We start from the raw sequence: 5735 nt of genomic DNA, 5'->3' as shown, positions 1-5735 counted from the left end.
ATTAATAATATTAACATTTATGTTTTATTTTTTTAAATACAATATAAAATTTTCATATATTTACAGTTCGAGTTTAAGTTTTAACCGAGTTAAATTTAATTTTTTTTAATTTCAAGCTTTTTTGAGCTTCAATTCATGGTCTCGAGTTCGTGTCGAGCTTAAAAATTTTAAACTCACGAGCTTTCGAGTCCAATCAATCTCCATTTTAAAGTTTTTAAATCAAATCAAATTGAACAATATTCAAGCTCAATTCGACTTGTTTAGAATCTAACTAATAAATACTCTAAATCCCTAAGTAAACATAAATGACTATAATTTCACTAATATTATCGTCATTCAGCCGAAAACAATGAATTAATTCTGTAACAAAACAGTAAAAAGAAGAGAAAGGCAGTAATGAAGAGTGAGGCAGTTGAAATAGGCGTCTTTCCAAACCTCGATAATCGGGCTATGGTCATCCGTTTTCACTTCTCTCGAGATTTTCTTTTTCCTACTTTTTGTACTTTAACTACCTTTCATTTAGTGTCTTTTTTTATTTATTTATTTGTAAAACCACACATCCCTTTGTTCTCTCCATTGAGGGAAAGAGAGAGAAGGAACTAGAAATCCCCATGGCGGAACTAGAAGGTGCCAAGTTGCTGATGAGATATGATTAAGCCTTATATTGGGTTTGACGGAGTCTTCATAAAAAACCCCAGGTTCCAATTCCCTCTCTTTCTTTATTTTATTTGTACTCATCTTTTTATTTCTTTCTAACTTTCTTCATACCTTTTTTTAATCATTTTAATGTATCCTCTCAATTGCTTTGTTTCACTTTGCACTGCTCTCTTTGTTAACCACTGTTTTTTTGGATTAAAGCTGTTCGTCTTTATTTTATCTAATGGAGTAGTTTTCGCGGTCTTAATTGGGATCTAGGTTTTGTAATAGTTTTATAGCGGTTCTTTTGTTTTGTTTTGGGATTTTAATATTTTGTTTTCCGTTTCTACTTGTAGGGAATTTAGAACATTGTTTAGGGTTTTTCTTAGGAGACAATTTATGGTGAGGAGGGTGAGTTTTAATGGGTCGAACTGTATGATTTAATGATGGGAAGTTTAAGCGAAGAGGAAGATCAATTTTTTGACACCCGTGAAGACATCACCTATGTGTCTGATTTCGGTTCCGATTGCCCCGAGAATTCCGATTCCGAGCATGCTGCATCCACTAGTTCCGTGCCGGCTAACTTTGGAGTTGAAGTTTGGGTTAAAAACTTCAGTAGCATTCGTGAACGGCGTAATAAATTTCTAAAATGGATGGGATTAAGTGGATATCAGACTCTCAGGGAAAGCCCCTCTGACATGGGTTGTGATAGAATTGAAGTGGAGACTGATCGAATTATGGAGGAGAGTAGAGCGGCTTTTGGATCATCAGCTTTTGATGTCGGTTTCTCATCGAGAGAGTCTTCCGTGTCTTGTTGGTCAAGTGATGTCAGGGAGTTGTTAGATGGGGCTTTTGATGATAATTTTTTGTGTAGGATTAAGAATTTGGATGATGGGACAGAGTTCATTGTTGATGAAGTTAGTCAAGATGGTATGTTCAAGGGATTGAGGGAAGTAGGTTCTAATAATTTGCTTACCATTGATGAGTTTGAAAGGAAGCTTGGCTTATCCCCCCTAGTTCAAAAAGCTATGCGTCGGGAGGTCAAAGCAGTTTCCCATTTAGGGATTGAAAGAAAGCAGGGAAAAAAAGGATGGCTTAGGCGATTAGGTGCTGTTGCTTGCATTGTTGATAGGCAGGGTGAAACTGCACGTATGATATCCAGCAATTCTTATCCAAATACTGTGGCAAGGATTCAATTGGTTCGAGTTAGATCTTACAAGAAGCGGTCGAAGGAGTTCTCAGCACTTTACATGAGACAAGATATCCAAGCTCATGAGGGGGCAATCTTAACAATGAAATTTAGCCCCGACGGTGATTATCTAGCAAGTGCGGGGGAAGATGGTGTTGTGCGTGTGTGGCAAGTTGTGGAGTCTGAAAGTTCAGGGAATTCCGATATTCATGATGTAAATCCTTCATATGTCTACTTCCAAGTAAATAATTTTTCTGAGTTAGTTCCTCTTCATGCGGACAAAGAGAAAAAAGAAAAATCACAAAGTGTGAAGAAAAATTCAGATACGATCTGTGTCATTTTCCCTCAGAAAGTTTTTCGAATCTTGGATAAACCTATCCATGAGTTACATGGGCATTGTGGTGAGGTCTTGGACCTCTCCTGGTCAAAGAATAAGGTTACTAATTGCCCTGAAATTTGAAACAACTTGCTATTATTTGCTAGAATTTACTTGGATATGTAATTAAGGTGTATGTATTTGCAGCATATTCTATCATCTTCTGTTGATAAGACAGTTCGCCTGTGGCAAGTCGGATATGACGAATGCCAACAAGTATATTTCCACAATAATTATGGTAATAAAGCTTAATCCGTGCTTGAGTTTTTATTCTGTCTTATTTCTGGTTATAGAAATGTCTACTAAGGTGAGAAATCACCTTTGGCATTCTGGTTTGTGCCATTATAATTGTTATAAGATATAATCTTATTGATCTGTTATGCAGTAACATGCGTTCAGTTTAATCCGGTGAATGATGATTACTTCATTAGTGGTTCCATTGATGGGAAAGTGCGTATCTGGGCAATTCCTGGTTGTCAAGTTGTTGATTAGACTGATGTGACAGATATTGTTACAGCCGTGTGTTACCGTCCAGATGGAAAGGTCTGAAGGAGCTTTTCTTCATTTTATTTAGCTTTTGGGTTTAGGGTCTCCAGTTCATTAATTTTTTCCTTCTACAGGGTGCAGTTATTGGCTCAATGAATGGCAATTGCCACTTCTATGATGCTTCAGGTATATCTTTGTTTTGCTGGTCCTTTTTTCCCTGAAAAATTGTTTTATTGTCAACATCTCCGGTAATGCTATTCTAGGATCTGACGACTTTTACTCTTTGTTTAGCAGTTTATCGGAATACAGCGTATTCTTCTTAAATTCACCAGTTTCAATACATTAAAATAGAATGTTGTGAGTATATCAATTGGAATAATCCTTTCCTGTAGGAACTAAAAACTTTGATATGTGAACTTTTGTGTTGAACAATCTATCTTGTCTAGAAACCTTACAAGTTTAGACTGCCCACAAAGTCTAAGAGGAAAGGTTTCTGCTGTCTTGGAATGCAATTCGGTTTTACTTTTGATGAATGAAATAACCCTATGCTAAAAAAGTATAACAATATTTATTAATTTATAAATTGGATTTTTACTTTTGCAATCTGAAGGGCAATGTTGAACTCCCCTTGTCAAACCTTATTCTTTCATGTTTGGGGTTTCTAATTTATACAATCTGAAAATTTGTTCTTATGATTGGCAACATGGTAGTATTGAAAGGTGATTTACATTATGTCCAACCTCCGAATGTTCTTTAACAGACCTGTAATAGAATGCTTTTTTGAAAGTTAATTTGTTTGGAAAACACTAAACGCAGTGTTTACATGAACCAGATAACTGTCTGCAACTTAATGCTCAAATATGCATACAGAGTAAGAAGAAGCCACCATGCAGTAGAATAACTGGACTTCAGGTATTGACCCCTACCTTCCCTTTTTCCTCATTCCTTTTTTTAAAAAAGATATTTTCCCTCAAATAAGCTTCCAAGCATTCAAAAGTTAATAGAGTGATTATCTTCTAGTTTTCCCCAGGGGACCCAGATATATTGATGGTCACTTCTGCTGATTCACAAGTTCGAATCCTCAATGGTATTGACATGGTATGCAAATTTAGAGGTAGGTAATTGTTTGCCTGACTATTTTCTATCAGATCCAAAGTTTGTTGCCACTTTGGTATCTTCATAATTAATTGGAAATGTGGCGATGAAGCGTTGAGATGGAAAATACTGATGCAACATGGATATAGCAAAGATTGATCAAAATTTGAACTACTGAGTTCTGAACACCATATTATTTGCTTTAAAGTTTAATCAATATGACTATATTAACACCCTTAAGTTGTCTTCTCTATCTACAGGTTTACACAATGCAGGGAGCCAGGTATCTGCAGCATTCACCTCAGATGGAATGCGAATTGTTTCAGCGAGCGATGATTCTAATGTCTATGTGTGGAACTATGTTAAACAGGATGGGCCAGTGCCCCACACAAAGAACAATTGGTCCTGTGAACGTTTTTTCTCGAATAATGCATCAGTCGCAATACCTTGGTGTGGGATAACATATAGAAACTCTATTTCCCCAAATATTTCAGGAACTTCACCATCACCCAAATATTTGTCTGGCCGATGGAGTTGTAAGGAGAATACTGGCGTATTGCAGTCTGAGTCAGGTGAGAGCTCCCAACAAAAATTGGGATTCTCCTATTCTGAACGTTTTTCATCGGGACATGGATTTTTCTCGGAGTCTTTCCCCAAGGGTACTGCAACCTGGCCAGAGGAAAAACTTCCCTTTCCAAACTCCTTGGTTGTATCTTCTTCAATTTGCAAATCTCAGTACAAGTTGCTTAAGACGTCTTGCCAGAGTGCTCTTGGTTCTTCTCATGCATGGGGCCTCGTAATTGTAACAGCTGGCTACGATGGACGAATCAGATCATTCCAAAATTATGGATTACCAATCCACAAGTAGCTTTAATGAGATGACTTTGAAATTTTGGCTATTTGATTTTGACAAAGAAAGGATTACATCACTCATATTGATGCTTTTGTCGTCACGATTCGGGGCTAAAGAAAGGATGTGGTGTTGAGCAGACGTACATGAGCAATGTATCTGATGTCAAGGCACTATTTGCTTAGCAGGCCAACCAAAGTTGACAGGTCCGTTACAGTGAATTCAAATCTTAGTTCTACTCAACATTCTTTTCCTCTACTTTTAGCTCAGCCGGATGTCAGGATATGGCCAGCTGAATTTAACTGGATCAAATATCCATTTCCAAGATATTAAAAGTGAAAATCCAATTGTCGGGGTCATGCCGAGGAGTCCCATTTGAAGCTTTTTCGTGTATTGCTCTACAACTGGAGATGTTTTGGATGGCTGATTACTTGGCCTGGCCGTCTGAACTGATTTTGGGTCATTGTGGTGGCTGCTTTGCTTTGCATTCCCATTAAGTGGAAGGTGTCATTAACAAATGGCTGGTTGGTCCATTTCCACATTCTTGAATGATATTGCTATGTTTGGATTGTTTTACCAGTGCCATTTCGTCGTCAACCTTGGGTAGCTGTATTTAGTTTACAAATCCTTGGATGTTAATGTTAGCCTCAACTCCATGGGCATGGTATTTGTTATGCAGTAAGAAATGAAGTCATTCATAAGGTTTGTATTTAATTTTTTATTATCCATTGCAACTGTATTATACTTCACCAAAAGGAAGAAAGAGGGAAAAAAATTGAAATTACAGTTTTTGAGATAGTAGCCTGTTCCCGAATACATGCAAATATGGATGAGAATTTTACTTTGATTGATGGTGAACGGTTTTTACCTTTGCTATTAGAGTTTGGAATTGGATTTTGCGAGTTACAGTGCTTAATTTAAGGGATAATACATATTTGAATACTAGGGTTTTTTTTCCATTTAGATTGATATTGTAAATTTAAGGGTAAAGTATACAAATGATTATCTGATTATAGAGTGTTATTTTGTCGAGTCTCCTGACTATTATAAATTATAATGATCCTCTGACTTTAAGATATTGTTTGTTTAGTTTTTTATTATTA

The 5735-nt window shown here is 36.6% G+C and overlaps 1 pseudogene; it reads left to right on the top strand.

Annotated features, from left to right (window-relative positions):
* Nucleotides 1–557: 557 nt before the first annotated feature.
* On the top strand, nucleotides 558–5413 carry LOC120166499 (annotated as a pseudogene).
* The last annotated feature ends 322 nt before the right edge of the window (nucleotides 5414–5735 follow it).

Source organism: Hibiscus syriacus, unplaced genomic scaffold (genome assembly GCF_006381635.1).
Source record: "Hibiscus syriacus cultivar Baekdansim isolate YM2019G1 unplaced genomic scaffold, ASM638163v2 tig00002982_pilon, whole genome shotgun sequence".
Taxonomy (NCBI): Eukaryota; Viridiplantae; Streptophyta; class Magnoliopsida; order Malvales; family Malvaceae; genus Hibiscus; species Hibiscus syriacus.
This window is presented reverse-complemented; position numbering and strand designations above follow the sequence as displayed.